The sequence below is a fragment of the Saimiri boliviensis genome, chromosome 14, assembly GCF_048565385.1.
Source record: "Saimiri boliviensis isolate mSaiBol1 chromosome 14, mSaiBol1.pri, whole genome shotgun sequence".
Taxonomy (NCBI): Eukaryota; Metazoa; Chordata; class Mammalia; order Primates; family Cebidae; genus Saimiri; species Saimiri boliviensis.
The window spans coordinates 52,395,299-52,414,494 of NC_133462.1; the positions used below are offsets into that span (position 1 = coordinate 52,395,299).

General features: G+C 46.6%; 2 pseudogenes; both read right to left on the reverse strand.

The window, feature by feature from the left end:
* Nucleotides 1-4,816: 4,816 nt before the first annotated feature.
* Nucleotides 4,817-5,489, reverse strand: LOC101051133 (ferritin heavy chain pseudogene; annotated as a pseudogene).
* A 7,037-nt stretch (nt 5,490-12,526) lies between these two features.
* On the reverse strand, nt 12,527-14,818 carry LOC101050814 (PWWP domain-containing DNA repair factor 3A pseudogene; annotated as a pseudogene).
* Nucleotides 14,819-19,196: the final 4,378 nt, after the last annotated feature.

The following is a 19,196-nucleotide window of genomic DNA, read 5'->3' on the forward strand; positions in this document are numbered from 1 at the left end:
GTGTCTTCATGGCTGAAATGTTCCGGAAAGTTTTTTTTTTTTGTCCTTTCTTTTAAGAGACTGGGTTTCACTATGCTGTCCAGCTGGTCTCTGAACCTCTGGGCTCAAAGCATCCTCCTGCCTCAGCCACTCGGGTAGCTGGGTTTATAGGTATGAGCCCCCTCACCCGGTGTCCTATTTTTCACTGCCTCTTGACAAAGCAACCAAGTTCGACACAGTATTTATAAGGGAAAAGGAGTCATTCATGGTAGGTAAATACTTATTTGTCTCCCAGCTTACCCAGGATGGAGGATATTTTTAGCTCAAGGCCTGCAGGGAATGGTTATGGGTAACTGGAATAGAGCGGTTAGAAATTCCAAACGTTCTGTCCTGGACTTGCCTATGGCAAAATTTAAAGCATTGCTGTCCGCTATGGACTGAATGTTTGTGTCCTCCCAAAATGCATACATGGAAGCCTTAATTCCCAGTGTGGTACTATTTGAGGTCAGGCCTTTGGGAGACAATTAGGTCATAAGGGTGGGAGGCCTCATGAATGAGGTTAGTATTCATATAAGAAGAGACAGAGAGAGGTGATTTCTCTTTCCTCCATGTGAGGATGCGGGAAGAAGACAGCTGTATATAAACCAGGAAGAGTACTTTCACCAAGAACTCACCTGTGCCGGCATGCTGATCTCAAACTTCAGGCCTCCAGAATGTGGTAAATACATTTTTGTTCAAACCGCTCAGTCTGTGGGATTTGCTATCACAGCTCAAACTAAGGACACCACCTAACGTTTTCTCTTCATCTTGCAAATATAAAGATTATTATAAAATGCTTTTAGTCTGGGCACGGTGGCTCACCCCTGAAATCCCAGCACTTTGGAAGGCTGAGGCAGGAGGATGACCTGGGGTCAGAAGTTCAAGATCAGCCTGGCCAACATGATGAAACTCCGTCTCTGCTAAAACTACAAAAGTTAGCCAGGTGTGGTGATGTGCCCCTATAATCCCAGCTGCTCAGTAGGCTGAGGCAGGAGAACTGCTTGAATCTGGGAGGCAGAGGTTGCAGTGAGCTGAGGTCGCACCACTGTACTCCAGCCTGGGTGACAGAGTGAGACTCTATAGCAAGAAAAAAAAAAGCTTTTACTTTTTTTATTGCTTAGTTAATAATAAACATGAATCACCAGCGTTAAGTATTCTCAAGAAACAGCCAATGTTTTAGATGCCTTATACTGTACCTCTGACCAAGTAATTTTAATTTAGTGGTCAAATTATTACATTTCTAATATTGTTATTTTGAAGATGATTTTATTTATTTGTATAATTTCAACTTTTATATTAGATTCAGGGGGCACACGGGCAGGCTTGTTCCATGGGTATATTGTGTCATGCTGAGATCTGAGGTGAGGATCGTCTCATCCAGGTAGTGAGCGTAGGGCCCGCAGGTGGCTTTTCAACCCATACCCTTCCCGCCCCTCCCCCATCTAGCAGTCTGCAGTGTCTGCTGTTCCCATCCTTTTTCTTTCTTTCTTTTTTTTTTTTTGAGGCGGAGTTTCACTCTTGTTACCCAGGCTGGAGTGCAATGGCGCGATCTCGGCTCACCGCAACCTCCGCCTCCTGGGTTCAGGCAATTCTCCTGCCTCAGCCTCCTGAGTAGCTGGGATTACAGGCACGCACCACCACGCCCAGCTAATTTTTTTGTATTTTTAGTAGAGACGGGGTTTCACCATGTTGACCAGGATGGTCTCGATCTCTTGACCTTGTGATCCACCCGTCTCGGCCTCCCAAAGTGCTGGGATTACAGGCTTGAGCCACCGCGCCCGGCTGTTGTTCCCATCTTTATGTCCATGTGTATTCAATGTTCAGCTCCCACTTAGAGGGGAGAACACATGGCATTTGACGTTTTGTTCCCACGTTAATTCCCTTAGGATAATGGCCTCCATCTCCATCCATGTTGCTGCAAGGACATGATTTTATTTTTTTATGGCTGCATAGTATTTCATGGTGTATATGCACATTTTCTTTTTTTTTTTAATTTTACTTTAGGTGTATACTATATCCAGTATTTCTCCCCATGTTATCCCTCCCCACCCTCCTCACCCTCCCCATCCCCCAATGTCCTTTCCCTACTCCCCCCCCACAAATTCCCCCAGCGTGTGGTGCTCCCCTCCCTGAGTCCACATGTTCTCATTGTTCAACACCCTCCTGTGAGTGAGAACATGCGGTGTTTGGTTTTCTGTTCTTGTGTCAGTCTGCTGAGAATGATGTTTTTCAGATTCATCCAAGTCCCTACAAAGGACACAAACTCATCATATTTTATGGCTGCATAGTATTCCATGGTGTATATGTGCCACAATATGTACATTTTCTTTATCCAATCCACCACTGGACTATGGTGGATTGGGCAGCGTCTAGGTCTTTGCTGTTGTGAATTGTGCCGTGATGAACATGTAAGCGCATGTGTCTTTTTGGTGGAATGATTTCTTTTCCTTTGGATATATACTCAGAAATGCGACTGCTGGGTTGAACGGTAGCTCTATTTTAAGTTCTTTGAGAAATCTCCAAACTGCTTTTCAGAATGGCTGAACTCAGCATTTTAAGCAATTTCTAAGTGTTTTCCTTTGCTGTGGAATTGGTCTTACAACAGAGCCGGCAGGCGTGGAGGGTGGGTAAATCTGCATCCTTGGAAGCAGATTCTTCAGATCTGTGACTTCTATTCTGGGGGGTCATTAGAGGATGCCCTTACACAGCTACTTACTTTTGGGAACTAGAACTTCGGAATTGCTGCTGTCTTGTCTTGTTCAGGAGGTGAAGCAGTCCATGGAATAGAATAGAGCAAAGGGAAATAAGCTTGAAAGAAATGATTCAACTTCCTGCGCTTCAGCTGCACGGCATGAACAGGATTCATGTATTTCACTCGGCTGGAAGTTCAGGAAGTGGTGTCTGACAACTCACCCAGGTATACATTGGAAGCTCTCCGGCAACCAGAAGTACAGAAACCAGGTATATTGACAGGTAAAACAGTATCAGCTCCTGATCGTGGTAGAAGCTTGGGATATGCCTCCTTCTAATGCGACTCTTTTGCCCATAGCCATCAATAATAATTTAGCAAATCTTGTCTCTGTTTATACCCACACCAGTATATATTATTGAGGGGAACAGACAAGATTCATTTATTTCGAATGCGAGAAGTCATTTTACGAGTCAGATAATAACGTGGATCTCATGAAACAAAATGAAGGTCGATCGTTCCTAGATGCCCTGGAGAGGATTACAGCATGGCACTGCATGCCATGCTGTTTATCTATAGCTTTAAAGCAGAATATTATTGCACTAGCAATTCTCCTATGCTGAGCTATGCAGAATGCCAAGGGAACAAGCGCTTCTGTGAGTTCTGCTCTGGCACCTGCTTTTAGGATCTAGAAGAATAAGAGCTATTGGCTTACAGAACATAATCAAGCTTTCTGATTGTGAACATTAATAATAATAAACATCTTACATTTTTATTGGGTAATTAAAAAATGTCTAAGTACTTGAATACCAAGTGTGTATCTTGACTGTTTCTTGAGAATACTTATCTCATTGTTGGTGATTCATGTTTATTATTAACTAAGCAATAAAAAAAGCACTTTATCATAATGAATAAATTACTTTAAATGAATATATAAAAGGCGTTGATGTTTTCACTATGCAAAGAATGATGGCTTGGCGTGGTATACGGGTGAGGAAAAATGGTCCCAGGACAAATGAAATTAGGATGCTAGGAGTTCCATTTTATTTCTGTTGAAGGTTTTTTTTTGATAACTCTCATCAAAATGATCCTCTCATTAACACTGATCTGGCCTCCAGTTCCATCAATCAAAAAACAGTTGCTGAGCCTCTTCTGTGGATAAATAAAGCCTTTTCTAGAGTAGGCAGACATGTACAAGGAACATCGTTCAAATGGGACCATGGTCCCTGTTTAAAACCTGAAAAAGGGCAAAAGGGCCTCTGCTACAAATATGATACCTTGGTGTGTTGTTGAGAAAGGAGCTGCCCCCTATGGGTACATATAGCCTTTCAGGCTTGGGTTTGATGGACAGTCTTAGACTGGGCTCATTAGGAACATAAGCGCTTTGCACTGACTCAGCTCACATCAGGTCACACAGCAGGTTGCATAGAACTTGGCATTCCAGCTCCCATTTTCCCTCCGTCCAGCTATACTTTCTGGTTTTGCCTACAGGTAGTTTCAAATTGATGAATTTTTTCACAGTCATGTCTTACTGTTCACAGTAAGAGTTAGGCAGGGAACGTTGATGGGCATGCAAGTTTCTCATTTTTCCTGATGAACACACATGATGAGGACTCACTAAGTCTGCTGCAACAGGACTTAATAGATGAGGAAGAGAAAGCCCAGAACAATTAACAGGCTTTTCTAGGCAATTGAGTGGCAATCCAGGATTATGATTTCTTAATGTCTGCTCAATGCTTGAAGTCACATTCTTGACGGTAGTGGTGTGTAATATTGTTAAAGCAAACATCTAGAAAGGTTTAACGTATGCGCTTTGTCATCGGAGTTAAACCCAAATTTCTTAAACTGACATTCAAGTCCCTTTGTGCTTTGGTCTCAATTTACTTTCTAGACTTTTTCTCTGCTGCTCCATCATAGGATGCATGCCACAGTCTCACCAAAATGCACCATTTAAGGTCCTCTAAATCCTGAGCTTTATGTTTAAATAGTGCAAAATGCATCTACTCTGTATCCATCTGCTGAAGTTTCTTCTTCTTCTTTTCTTTTTTTTTTTTTTTTGTACCAAATTTCTTTATTTGAAGGAATGGTATAAAGAACTTAAGTGGATGTTTCAGTACAACTTATAGAAAAGGTAAAGGAAACCCCAATATGCATGCACTGCCTTGGTGACCAGGGAAGTCACCCTGTGGCTATGGGGAAATTAGCCTAAGGCTTAGCTTTCATTATCACTGTCTCCCAGGGTGTGCTTGTCAAAGAGATATTCTGCCAAGCCAGACTGGGGTGCTCCCATCTTGAGCAAGTTGGTCACGTGGTCACCCAATTCTTTGATAGATTTCACCTGCTCATTCAGGTAATGTGTCTCGATGAAGTCACGCAAATGGGGGTCATTTTTGTCGGTGGCCAGTTTGCGCAGTTCCAGTAGTGACTGATTCACATTTTTTCCCAAATGTAATGCACACTCCATCGCATTCAGCCCGCTCTCCCAGTCATCATGGTCTGGTTTCTTGATATCCTGAAGGAAGATGCGGCCACCTCGTTGGTTCTGCAGCTTCATCAGTTTCTCGGCATGTTCCCTCTCCTCATGAGATTGGTGAAGCAAGTACTTGGCAAAGTTCTTCAAAGCCACATCATCGCGGTCAAAGTAGTAAGACAGGGACAGGTAAACAGACGAGGCGTAGAGCTCCAGGTTGATCTGGCGGTAGATGGCGGCCTCTGAATCCTGGCGGTAGTTCTGGCGCACCTGCGAAGGTGATGCGGTCGTCATGGCGGCTGCTAAGGAGAGGCGGCGGGGGCCTTGGGGCGGTCCGAGGACGCGGTGTGGAGGTGACCGAGGGCTGGCTGTGGGCGGCCGGCCGGGGTGGGGGACGAGCGCCGGGTTCCCTCCAAGCACTGTTGAAGCAGGAGACCGCGGCGACTCTCTGCGAAGAACGTCTGCTGAAGTTTCTTCTAAGTGGCTCTGCTTGAGTATTGGTTCTTTTCTTTTCTTTTCTTTTTTTTTTTTTTGAGACGGAGTTTCGCTCTTGTTACCCAGGCTGGAGTGCAATGGCGCGATCTCAGCTCACCGCAACCTCCGCCTCCTGGGTTCAGGCAATTCTCCTGCCTCAGCCTCCTGAGTAGCTGGGATTACAGGCACGTGCCACCATGCCCAGCTAATGTTTTGTATTTTTAGTGGAGACGGGGTTTCACCATGTTGACCAGGATGGTCTCGATCTCTCGACCTCGTGATCCACCCGCCTCGGCCTCCCAAAGTGCTGGGATTACAGGCTTGAGCCACCGCGCCCGCCCTCTTTTCTTTTCTTTTGAGATGGAGTTTCACTCTTTTTACCCAGGCTGGGGTGCGATGGCATAATCTCGGCTCACCGCAACCTCTGCCTCCTGGGTTCAAGCGATTCTCCTGCCTCAGCCTCCCGAGTAGCTGGGATTACAGGCACGTGCCACCACACTAAGCTATTTTTTTTTTTTTGTATTTTTAGTAGAGATGAGATTTCTCCATGTTGGTCAGACTGGCCTTGAACTCCTGACCTCAGGTGATCTGCCTGCCTCAACCTCCCAAAGTGCTGGGATTACAGGTGTGAGCCACCACACCCGGCTGGTTATTTTCTTTACAAAGCATCTGATGCTTTCTTTCCACTTACTGTGATTTCTGTCTTCTGAATCTGGATAAGGTTTTAATTGTTATGGTGTGTTTAGTTTACTGTCTTTTAAGTTACTTATTTCTTTTTTTAATGCTTATTGAGGATAATGATTCTTTACTCATCTTTCTGTCTTCTACAGTGCTGAGTTTCTTAATTAGGGAGGGGAAAATGTATACTGTGTTTTTTAAAAAAAATTATTTATTTATTTTAATAAGGGCATAAACTCTTAAACTTGGTGGTAAGAATATGCTGTTTGAATTTATTTATTTATTTATTTATTTTGGAATTAAATTGGAAACAATCGAGTTTTCTTCTCTCTTAGTAAAATAGTATGATCCCAGTGTCCTTAATTACATTAAAATACAAATATTTATCTTCACTTTGATATTCCTATTTATATATTTTTAAATATATGCTATAAACACAAGCATTGTGATATCACAACAGTTGATCTGATAACCCAGATGGCTACTAAGAGTTTTCATCATGCCACTCAGAAGGGCACAAAATTGAAAACTTAGAAATTAAGGTTGATATTTTTATTTTCATATTTCTGGACTGCGGTTGACTGCAGGTAAGTGAAACTGTGGAAAACGAAACTGCAGGTAAGGGAGAACTACAGTAACATAATAAAGAAATCAACTTTTATTGCTGGAAGTCATTGGATTTGAGTTTTTGTTGTTGTTACTGCAACATAACCTGGTGAAAACTGTCTGATGGGTGAGCTTTATATTTGAAAAACTATCAGGACTGAAAGGTAAATAGGAATTTACCTGCTTAGAAGAACCTAGGGTCTTGGGGCAGTCCAGGCAGAGAAGAGCCCCTTGAGGGAATCACCTTCTTGACTCATCAAGTTCTGAATATCGGGATCTGGTTCCAAAATTCCCTGCTTTTTCAATGAATTCTGAATTACAAGTATTCAAAAATTTGCATCTGTACCACCTGAAGTCACAGCCTACCTATTTGGGTTATGAAAGGAACAGGAGAGAAACTGAAGGTACTGAGAAGCCTGTGCCAACTCTTGAGCTGAGGGTTTTTTGCATTCTGCTGTCATTTGCAGCTCTTGGGCTCCTAATGAAACGTTTAAACCAATCCTCTTGTCCTGTTTCTTCAGGAAATTGTAACACTTCTGCCGAATACACAAACGATCTCAATTATTCTCCCTCCCTTAGCAAATAGGGAAGCTATTTATTGTTCGCCTCTATAAATACTTTTTGTTCATCACCCATTGTGTACTTCACAAATGCGAATTTGTAAAACACAGTGTAGGAATGTGTTCTGGTGGTAAAAGCTGCCATTATAAAAGAAGACGTGAAAGTGATTCCCTGGGTCCTGGACAATAACACTCCAACCAGAAGCCACAAGAGCAGAATAAAGTCCCCAGAGTCAGGAATGGATCTTTAAAAGAATTTGATTTTGTCTTCTTGTTCCCCACATTGTTTCAATGCTATGTGCGCATTGTAGAAAAGGGCTATATTTTATTAAAAATAGTTCCCTTCAGCATTATAGGCATGTCATAGGCATAGTTTTCAGTTCCATTTTAGAAGATATATTATCTTTGATTCTTAAAAAGATAAATGCTTTTTGAAGACAGTATGAAAAATACTTGAAAACATGAAGGAGAAAATAAAAACCATTCATAATGTCACCTCTCACAAAGAATCATTTTGGGGTTTTGGAAATTTGGAAACATTTTCAGATGTATGTATGACTACTCAGGAAAATTCTGTAAGATGATTTTTGATTGGCTCTTATCCTGAAACCAGGACAAACTAGAGGTGAGCATCCCGACTCAGGTGACTTCTACGAAAGTGCTGCTCTGGATCTGTCCACGTCGTTCTTTGCTCTCCTGTCCTCCTCCCTACCCCATGATTCTAGGATAATCACAGCACATATTCCAGACTTCATACCACTCAGGCTGGCTACTCAGAGTGACCTAATTCTCCTTTTCACAGAAGGTGACCAGAGTCGGGCCACCCAGAGCCTTTTGCTGGGATTGCTAGGCAGGGTGAAAGAACTGTGCTTTTTTCTCTGGGAGAGTTGTGGTGAGGATGGTGCCCCCCAGGGCTTTAGTGCCATCTTTCTGCCTGTGGAGAGAACTGATGTAAATGAAGCCAAGCAGAGGCATGCAGAACCGAGCAACAGGAAGGGAGAGGTACAGTCCCTCTGCCACTATTTGTAGCCCTGGATCGAGCGGGACCTGTCGTGTGAGCCGGTAAGCTCTCGGTTGTGCCAATGCCAGTGTGAGATGAGCTTTTGGCCTTTGTGATGGAAGGAGCTCTGACTGGTAGAGATTCCCAGAACTGAGCTCATCACTGGATCAAAGGGTCAAAGAGCACCTCAAGGCTCTGGATATACTGCGTTACCTGACTGTGTGGTGGAAAGATTGTACCAAGTTACTCTCTTAAGCCAACACTGAGAATTTCTATCTTCCCAGACTCAAGTGATGACTTGGGCATCATCATTTCAAATTATTTCTTTTGCTAATTTTATCAGTTAAAAATGAAAACTAGCCTGGGTGCGGTGGCTTACGCCTGTAATCCCAGCAGGTTGGGAGGCTGAGGTGGGAGGATCACAAGGTCAGGAGTTTGAGACCCACCTGATCAACATGGTGAAACCCGTCTCTACTAAAAATACAAAAATTAGCCAGGCGTGGTGGTGTGCACCTGTAATTCCAGATACTCAGGAAGCTGAGGCAGGAGAATTCCTTGAACCCAGGAGGCTGAGGCTTCAGTGAGCCGAGACTGAGCCACTGCACTCCAGCCTGGGAGACAGAGCGAGACTCCATCTCCAAAAAAAAAAGAAAGAAAATTTAAGTTTGTATTCTTTAAGTTACTAATGAGGCGACATGTATTTATGGAACTGTATTCATCTCATGCGGATTTTCTGTTTTCTGCTGTTACTCCCTGACCTATTTTCCTGCTGGCGTCTTAGTTTTCTTTTCCTCTTTTTTCAAGTATAGAGTTTAACGGCATTAAGTACACGCGCATTACTGTGCCTATTACTTTCTTTGTTTGTTTTTTTGAGGCAGGGTCTCTGTCACCCAGGCTGGACTGCAGCGGCGCTCACTGCAGCCTTAATCTCCTGGGCTTGCTCTCACAGGTCTTGCTACGTTGCCTAGGCTGGTCTCTAACTCCTGACCTCAAGTGAGCCTCCCTCCCAACTCACCCTCCCAAAGTGCTGGGATTACAGGCATGAGCCACCACACCCGGTCACATTATTGTACTTTTCCTTTAAATCAATTTGTAAAATTCCTCTCTCTATAAGGTGTTTTAAGAATATTTATAAGCCGGGCGCGGTGGCTCAAGCCTGTAATCCCAGCACTTTGGGAGGCCGAGGCGGGTGGATCACGAGGTCAAGAGATTGAGACCATCCTGGTCAACATGGTGAAACCCCGTCTCTACTAAAAATACAAAAAATTAGCTGGGCATGGTGGCACGTGCCTGTAATCCCAGCTACTCAGGAGGCTGAGGCAGGAGAATTGCCTGAACCCAGGAGGCGGAGGTTGCGGTGAGCCGAGATTGTGCCATTGCACTCCAGCCTGGGTAACAAGAGCGAAACTCCGTCTCAAAAAAAAAAAAAAAAAAAAAAGAATATTTATAACAGGCTGGGCGCGGTGGCTCAAGCCTGTAATTCTAGGACTTTGGGAGGCTGAGGTGGGTGGATCACAAGGTCAAGAGTTTGAGAACATCCTGGTCAACATGGTGAAACCCCATCTCTACTAAAAATGCAAAACATTAGCTGGGCATGGTGGCGCGTGCCTGCCATCCCAGCTACTCAGGAGCCTGAGGCAGGAGAATTGCCTGAACCCAGGAGGCAGAGGTTGCAGTGAGCCGAGATGGCGCCATTGCACTCCAGCCTGGGTAACAAGAGTGAAACTCCGTCTCAAAAAAAAAAAAAAAAAAAAAAAAAAGAATATTTATAACAAATATTTTCTTTTAAAAACTTGTGTGGTAGTCAAATCGTTTCCTTTGTGATCTCTAAGTTTTGGATTTGGAAAGGACTCCCCACCTGACATTAGCTAAATATTCTCATACATTTTTTTCTAAAAATTTAGTTTCACTTTTGGCTGGGCACGGTGGCTCACCCCTGCTATCCCAGCACTTCGGGATGAGGAGGAGTCAAACTAGATTAGTTTCCTGGTACAGAAGAGGTGCTCACTATCTCCTGTGGAAGCTTGGATGAATTAGATAAAGCAGTTTTCCCAAAAAAGGCATTTTGGAAATTTGTGGGGACATGTTTGGGTGTCACAGTGATGAGGAGCAGCCAGCATTTAGTGGGCAGGGACAGAGACATCGAGACATCTTGGCCTTTGTGGGACAGATCAGGACAATGTCGTTGTCCAGCCTCCTGCTTTACTTTTGAACGTCCCAGTGAATTAAATGTGTTATTAAATATAAACCAGTAGTAATTTAATACATAATGATACTTAATAATCATAGAAAATGATTATAAAAATAGCCAACAATATAGGATGGTGTTATGGAGAGGAAAGGTGAAATGAAATAAAGGCCTTTTCTCAATATGATTGTTCAATGTAGTCTAACATGTCCAGCTGCATTTTTAGTTGAAAAGAGTTTCATCATAAGCAAGAAAAACCCACTGCAAATGTGTACAGTATCGGAGATTCCTTTAGAGATTCTTAGAACCAGGCAGGGCGTGGTGGCTGACGCCTCTACTTCCAGCACTTTGGGAGGCTGAGGTGGGTGGATTGCTTGAGCTCAGGAGTTTAAAACCAGCCTGGGCAACATGATGAAACCCCGTTGTTGCAAAAAAATTTAAAAAAATTAGCTGGGTGTGTTGGAATGTGCCTGTCGTCCGGGCTACTCGGGAAGCGAAGGTGGGAGGATCGCTTGAGCCCGGGAGGCAGAGGTTTCAGTGAGCCAAGAGCTACCACTGCACTCCAGCCTGGGAGGCACAGCAAGACGGAAGGTCTCAAACAAAAATAAAAAAGATTTTTAGAACCAAATAATTAATTACTAGAGACATTAATTTCAAGGATTGCACTGAATTTTCAGAATAGCTTGGTTTAAAAGTATTTCGTTTTATTGCCATGCTATATATTCAAACATTTTAGTTTTGTTTTGTGGTTTTGAGGCAGAGAGGGGCTCTGTCACCCAGGCTGGAGCACAGTGGCACAGTCACGGCTCACTGTAGCCTTGACCTCCTGGGCTTGAGCAATCCTCCCACCTCAGCCTCCTGAGTAACTGGGACTACAGGTGTGTGCCTACAACATGTTTCTCTTTGCCAAATATCAAAAAGAAACCTACATGGTGAAAATTTCACAATGAAATTATTTCTAATTATAGGAGCTGCTTCTCGTTTTTTCAGTCTTTCCTTTACGCTGTTCCTGGAAGTCTCTTGTATAACCATTTTCTAGCCTCTGTTATTAATTTTCTCTTTTTTATTCCCTTCTCTGTTCCCCTAGAGGGTTCTTAAGTTCCAGACACTGACTGCAAGTTTACTTATTTTTAATTTTTTATTTTTTATTTTTTTTTTTGGGATGGAGTTTTGCTCTTGTTACCCAGGCTGGAGTGCAATGGCATGATCTCGGCTCACTGCAACCTCCACCTCCCAGGTTCAAGCAATTCTCCTGCCTCAGCCTCCCAAGTAGCTGGGATTACAGGCTCCTGCCACCAGGCCCAGCTATTTTTTGTATTTTTAGTAGAACTGTGTTTTACTTTCTTGGCCAGGCTGGTCTTGAATTCCTAAACTTCTGATTCACCCACCCGGCCTCCCAAAGTGCTGAGATTATAAGTGTAAGCCACTGTGCCCGGCCTATTTTTAATTCATTTTTTTTAGGCAGAGTTTTGCTCTTGTTGCCCAGGCTGGAGTGCAGTGGTGCGATCTTCGCTCACAGTAACCTCCGCCTCCCAGGTTCAAGCAATTCTTCTACCTCAGCCTCTTGAGTAGCTGGGATTACAGGCATGCACCACCACGCCCAGCTAGTTTTTCGTGTTTTTATTTTAATTTTTTAGTTTTTTTTTTTTTTCACCTGAAAGCCTTCCGTTTACTATGAGACACAACACACGCGACACAACATGCACGTCAGGCGAAACTGCCACCCAGCCACAAGCTCGGACGCACAGTGAACACGCTTCTGTCCTTTCCAAACCTTTCCGGAACTGTAACTTGACAAAAAGGCCAAAATTACAGTGAAGAAAATGCCAAAGAAAACTGGCTTTCAGTGTTGACGAAATGGATTCTCCGGAAGTATGGAAATCAGGACTGCCACGCAGGAGAACACAGACGGCTCCAAAAGCGAATGCGCTCCACACCCCCCACCCCCCGCCCCGAGTCCCGCATTTTCAGAAACGCTCGTGCACACCAGAGGCGCTCCCGCCACCAGGCTCCCGCTGCTCCATCGTCGCCGGCGCCGCTCTTCAAGGAGCCGATTGTCAAATAATTCTTTTTCCCGGTAGCTCAGCGAGGGCCCCTTGATGTACTTCTCCTCGGCCGTCCTGTAGTCCACCTCGTCCCCTGGGGAGATCGCGCAGATGATGGCCTCGCGCAGAAGCTCGTCCAGAATGAAGCGGATCCGGTCGCCGTTGGTGCGCCGGAGCCTCTCGGCGCCCACCTCCTGGTAGACGCCCTGCAGGTACTTCCCCACCAGGTCCAGCTGTCCCTCGTCCTCCAGGTAGGTCTCCACGCAGGTCACGTCCTGGCTGGAGCTCAGGAAGATCTGCAGCCCGCGCGACGGCTTCCTGCTCTTCAGGGTGGCCCGCAGGTGGCTTTCTGCGCCCTTGGCCTCCACCAGCTTCTGGTTGGCCCGGTCCCGGGCGGCCCGAGAGCGGTCAGGGCGCACTTTCCGGCAGGGCTGCCTCTGCCCCAGGGGGCTTCCCAGCGCCGGCTCCTCCGGGCTCCCCTTGCTCAGCTGAGGAAACTTGGTCCCCAGGACGTCCTGCCGGATGGATTTTCGGACAGGATAGCTTATATCAGCTGCGTAATATTCCAGGAAAGAGCCGGCAAAAGACCCGCAGCCTAACCGGACCCTGTGGTCGGTGATGAGGGAGACACACCAGCCGGTGGCCTGGCCGAAGTCCTCCCTGGCTTGGTTCAGAAGTGTCTGTCCTTACAATCAAAGTGCTTTAATCTTCTAAGGGACACTGTGATACCTTTCCTCTTCGGGTTCATGTCCCCTTCGATGAACAGCACGCTCGCTTTCTTACCTCTCCGCCGGACACTCTTGACCACTGCTGGCCAGAAGGGATATTTTTGGTATTTAAGCCAGACTAGCATTCCTACTGCAAACGACCGTGGTTCGTGGTATAAAAGGATTCTTGGTGGCTCCTCATCTTCCTCGTCTTCCTCCAGTATAGAACGCATCGAATTCGACCTCACAGACACTTCGGAAGACTGGCAATCTTCCTCCAGCTTCTGGGAATCCGGCCGAGGACGTCTGGTTTCATCCACAGGGGCGCGGGAGGAGGCGGGCGGGGACTGGTAGTGCTTCTCAGGGTCAGGGACTCCCTGGGCCCCACGTCTGGCCCAGGGGACGGTGCAGCCCCGGCGGCCCTGGGCTCCAGCTGCACGGCAGGCTGCTTCTGGCTGCCATCCAAGCGCGGCCTCTTCTTCGCAGGGCATTCGCCGCGCTCCGGGCAGGCTGAGGGCTCAAGGGCTAGGGGCACAGTGAGGCTGCCCGACGGCAGACCGGGGTTGCGTCCCTCGGCGTGGGCACAGGGATCGCCTTCTCTGACCCCGCAGGGCGAGGACGGAGCTGCCCAGCGGCCTGCCTCGCTCCCACTGTCTTCCTCCGCACCACTCTCTGAAAGGGAAGACCCCCGGGGGCACAGGCTGGACTTCGGTGCTGACTTTCTTCCCCTCTTACTTGTGGGAGTCCCACTTTTGCGGTGGATTCTCGACTGGCTCCCATCCTGGGAACCATCTCCAGCTGAGAGGACCGAAAGGCCTCCAGGGTTGTCACTTTTCCTGAGTCCCTTCTTGTGGTCCACTTTGCACTTGGGGTCCTTTTCACAAGTGAACGGCCCTGACGGGCTCTGCTGCACGCATTCCCTCCTTCTGTGAGGTCCGGAACTGCCCACCACGCCTCCGCCGGGAGGAGACGAGGAGCTGGAATCGCGAGGCGAGGAGACGGGTTCCGGGGGCTTCCCTCTCGGAGACCGCTCAGCTCTACCCGTGTCCGTGGAGCTTTCTCGACTCCACACAAGCCCCTCGCTCAGCACATCCAGAGCCACGCGAAGCGACCGCCTGTAGGCCAGCTCTTCCAGGGGTGCCGCGGGAACCTCATTCTGTGAGGCCAACGAGGAGGCAATGGCCTCGATGTGAGACTTCTCAAGATCTCAACTTTGGGGCTTTTCACCTGAATTTTTTCCTCTAGGGAGGGGATTCGAACATGTAGAAAATATTCCTTTTTTCTCTTATTTTTTTTTTTTGTTGAAGTCTTGGTTCCGGCCAAAACCTTCGCAGGCCATCATCGCTTTTCCCATCGGCAGAGGGCATACTTGGCATCCGCCATCGTTCACACCCACGTGGCGGGCGGCAGTGCTTTGGCAAAGTCCTCCGAGGTCCGACGCGGGTGTGCCCGCCGCCGCCGCCGCTCCCCGCGGGGCTCGCCTCCCGGCCTTTTGTATTTTTAGTAGACACAGGGTTTCACCACGTTGGTAAGGTTGGTCTCAGGTGATCCACCTGCCTCAGCCTCCCAAAGTGTTGGGATTACAGGCGTGAGCCACCGCGCCCCGCCAGACTGTAAGTTTTAATCTGCAGTGGGATTTCCCGAGAAGAGACACGTTTGCTAAGCGACGTTATCTCCAGCTTGCTTCCAGTCATAACTGGGGTAATTATTCGATGCTTTCCTGTAAACTAGGCCCGATTTGTTGGCAAGAATATTAGTACCAACTCATTTTCTCCACTTTGAGGATCTATAATTTGTTTTGGGGTGCTTTTTCTCCTCTGATTATTTTCTTGCTTTCTTTTAGAATGTACATTAAAGCCTTGTCTGTTAGCATTTTTTAAACACTAGGTGTTATTCTAGCAACCACCTGTCCTTGTGCAGACTGCCTTCTTCTCTTAAATCCAAACTTACCCAGTTTAAGTAGGGACAAGCATCTGACTACTTAGTTATGTCAATTATTAATTACAATCCTTTTGATACAACGAGTGCATTGTATATATTTTTGACATTATGTAAATAGGTAAGTTATTTTGTCAGTGAGTTTTATCTCAGGATGGTATGTTCAGACTAAAAATATTTGTTCTCGAAAGAAGTTGTTAGGTTTGATATAGTTGAGAATTGCTGGGAAAAGTGAACAGATATTTTTTGATAAGTGTATAGAGGAAAAGAAGGGAAATAATAGCCGTCACTGTTATGATGCTTACTACGAGCCAGGCATCTTACCGTATTGATATAACAGCCCTACGGAGTGGGCACTGTTGTTATCCACGTTATACAGGTGAGGAAAGCAAGGCACAGAAGAGGTAAATAACTCCCCAAGGCCCCAGCTGCCAAGTGGCAGGGACTAAATGAGCTGAAGAATTACTATGTGCCGATTACTTTCAGGAATTTTTACATCATTTGATCTATTAACCTTCACAATTCCTGTGAGATAGGGATGGTTATTATCTCCATTCTATAAAATAAGAAGTGAGGCGCAGTGTGATCATGCATTTTGCCCTAAGTTAAACAGTCTGGTAGATCCTGGATTCCAACCCAGAGTCTGTGCTCTCAGTTACACGTCGCCTGACCTCTAGCAGAAATCATCTCTGCTTTTGTTTTTTTTTTTTTTTTTTGAGATGGAGTTTCGCTCTTGTTACCCAGGCTGGAGTGCAATGGCGCGATCTCGGCTCACCGCATCCTCCGCCTCCTGGGTTCAGGCAATTGTCCTGCCTCAGCCTCCTGAGTAGCTGGGATTACAGGCACGTGCCACCATGCCCAGCTAATTTTTTGTATTTTTAGTAGAGACGGGGTTTCACCATATTGACCAGGATGGTCTCGCTCTCTTGTCATGATCCACCTGCCTCGGCCTCCCAAAGTGCTGGGATTACAGGCTTGAGCCACCGTGCCCGGCCATCATCTCTGCTTTATGGTTTCTGCCACCAAGCTACACTAACTCCTGCAAAATAATAATAATAATAATAAATAAATAAATAAATAAATATCTTCAATTTTTTTCTTTCTTCATTTCTTTCTCTCCCTCCCTCCTTCCCTTCCTTCCTTCAGACAGGATCTTGCCCAGGCTGGCAGCAAACTTCTGGCCTCAAGCAGTACTCCCACTTCGATCTCCCAAAGTGCTGAGATTATGGGTGCAAGCCACCACACCGAGTCCCTTCCCTTCCACTTCCCTTTCTCCTTCCCCTTCCCCTTCCCTCTGTGGCCCAGGCTGGAGTACAATGGCATGATCTCTGCTCACTGCAACTTCTGCCTCCTGGGTTCAAATGATTCTCCTGCCTCCGCCTCCCAAGTAACTGGGATTACAGGTGCATGCCACCACGCCTGGCTAATTTTTGTATTTTTAGTAGAGATGGGGTTTCACCATGTTGAGCAGGCTGGTTTCAAACTCCCAACATCAGGTGATTCATCTGTCTCAGCCTCTCAAAATGCTGAGATTACAGGTGTGAGCCAACGCACCAGCCTTCTTTCTTTTTAAAAAATACATATTATTGCCACTGAGCCATTCTGAAGTTCTTTTTTCTTTTCTTTTTTGAGATGGAGTCTTGCTCTGTTGCCCAGGTTGGAGTGCAGCACCGCAACCTCAGCTCACTGCAACCTCCACCTCCACCTTCCTAGTTCAAGCAATTTTCCTACCTCAGCTTCCTGAGTAGCTAGGATTACAAGTATGCACCAATACGCCTGGCTCATTTTTGTATTTTTATTAGAAGTGGGGTTCCACCGGCCGGACACGGTGGCTCACGCCTGTAATCCCAGCACTTTGGGAGGCCGAGGCGGGTGGATCACAAGGTCAAGAGATTGAGACCATCCTGGTCAACATGGTGAAACCCCGTCTCTACTAAAAATACAAAAAACTAGCTGGGCATGGTGGCGCGTGCCTGTAGTCCCAGCTACTCAGGAGGCTGAGGCAGGAGAATTGCCTGAACCCAGGAGGCAGAGGTTGCGGTGAGCCGAGATCGCGCCATTGCACTCCAGCCTGGGTAACAAGAGTGAAACTCCGTCTCAAAAAAAAAAAAAAAAGAAATGAGGTTTCACCATGTTGGCCAGGCTGGTCTTGAATTCCCAATCTCAAGTGATCCACACGTCTCGGCTTCTCAAAGTGCTGGGATTATAGGCCTTAGCCACCACGCCCAGCCTCTTTTTTTCTTTTTAGGTATGGGGTCAGTCTTGCTATGCCACCCATGCTGGAATGCAGTGGCATGACCATAGTTCACTGCAACCTCAAACTCCCGGGCTCAAGCAAGCCTCCTGCCTCAGCCTTTGCAGTAGCTGGGACTACAGGTGTGTGCTACCATGCCTGGTTTATTAATTTTTTTTTTAGACGGAGTCTTGCTCTGTTGCCAGGCTGGAGTGCAGTGGCACCGTCAGCTCACTGCAACCTCTGCCTCCTGGGTTCAAGCGATTCTCCTGACTCAGTCTCCCAAGTAGCTGGGACTACAGGCCTGTGCCACGATGTCCAGCTAATTTTTGTATTTTTAGTAAAGATGGGGTTTCGCCATGATGGCCAAGATGGTCTCGATCTCTTGACTTCATGATCTCCCTGCCTCTGCCTCCCAAAGTGCTGGGATTACAGGCCTGAGCCACTGCACCTGGCCTAAAAATTTTTTTAGAGACAGGGTCTTGCTATGTTACCCAGGCTGATTTTAAACTCCTGGGCTCAAGAGATCTTCCTGCCTCAGCCTCCCAAGTAGCTAGAATTACAGGTGTGAGCCACCATGTCCAATTCATTTTGAAGTTTCTAGAAGATCTGGGCACTTTTGGTGTGTAGGAACTGTGGCAGCAGCTTCAGAGATGCTGCTGGAAGCCTTGAAATTTGACAGCAAAAATGGGAGAGAGAGCTGGGAAGTTGTAGCACACGGAAACTGCAGAAGCGGCAGAAACTGCAGGCCTGGGGCCTTGAACCGCTGCCCTGCTGTCTCTGCTCTTTGGCTGGCTGTTCCATGAAGGGACTTGTAGCAATAGCACAGACTGCAGCAAGTGAGGAGGAAGGGTAGGCTGCCGTTCATCCAAGTTCTACCTGTCGGTGGCGATCATCAATAGCACCCAGTATCAGGAGGCCCGGGACATCGGCCTTGCTCTCAGAACTGTGTCCTTGATACAGCAAATAAGGAGACTGAAAGGTTTGCTTCAGATTTTGAATGTAGGAAATGTCTTTCTACCACATTTTGCTTTTCTCCACTTCTGTGTTATTATTATTATTATTTTTGAGATGCAGTCTCGCTCTGTCACCAAGGCTGGAGCGCAGGGGTGTGATCTTTGCTCACTGCAGCCTCCGCCTCCCAGGTACAAGCAATTCTCTGCCTTAGCATCCCAAGTAGCTGAGCTTACAGACATCTGCCATGATGCTCAGCTAATTTTTTGTATTTTTAGCAGAGATGGAGTTTCGTCATGTTGGCCAGGCTGGTCTTGAACTCCTGGCCTCAAGGGTTTCGGCCTCCTAAAGTGCTGGGATTACAGGTGTGAGCCACCACATCGGGCGTTCTCTCCACTTTGAAAGCTGCCTCCTCCTCTATTCCTGTGTGTACTTGGGAGCCTGGGCTCAGTGGCTGCTTGGTGACCCTTGGCGTTCTTTTCAGGCCTCCAGATTGGCTCTGTCCCCATCCCCCGTGGTAGCTCCCCTCTACTCGTTCCTCTCCCCAAGCCCACAGAGCTGTGGCCCCCTCTGCAGGTGACCTTGCCTGGAGTGGAGCTGAGACAGCGAAAGCACACCAGGTACGGAGAGTTCCTC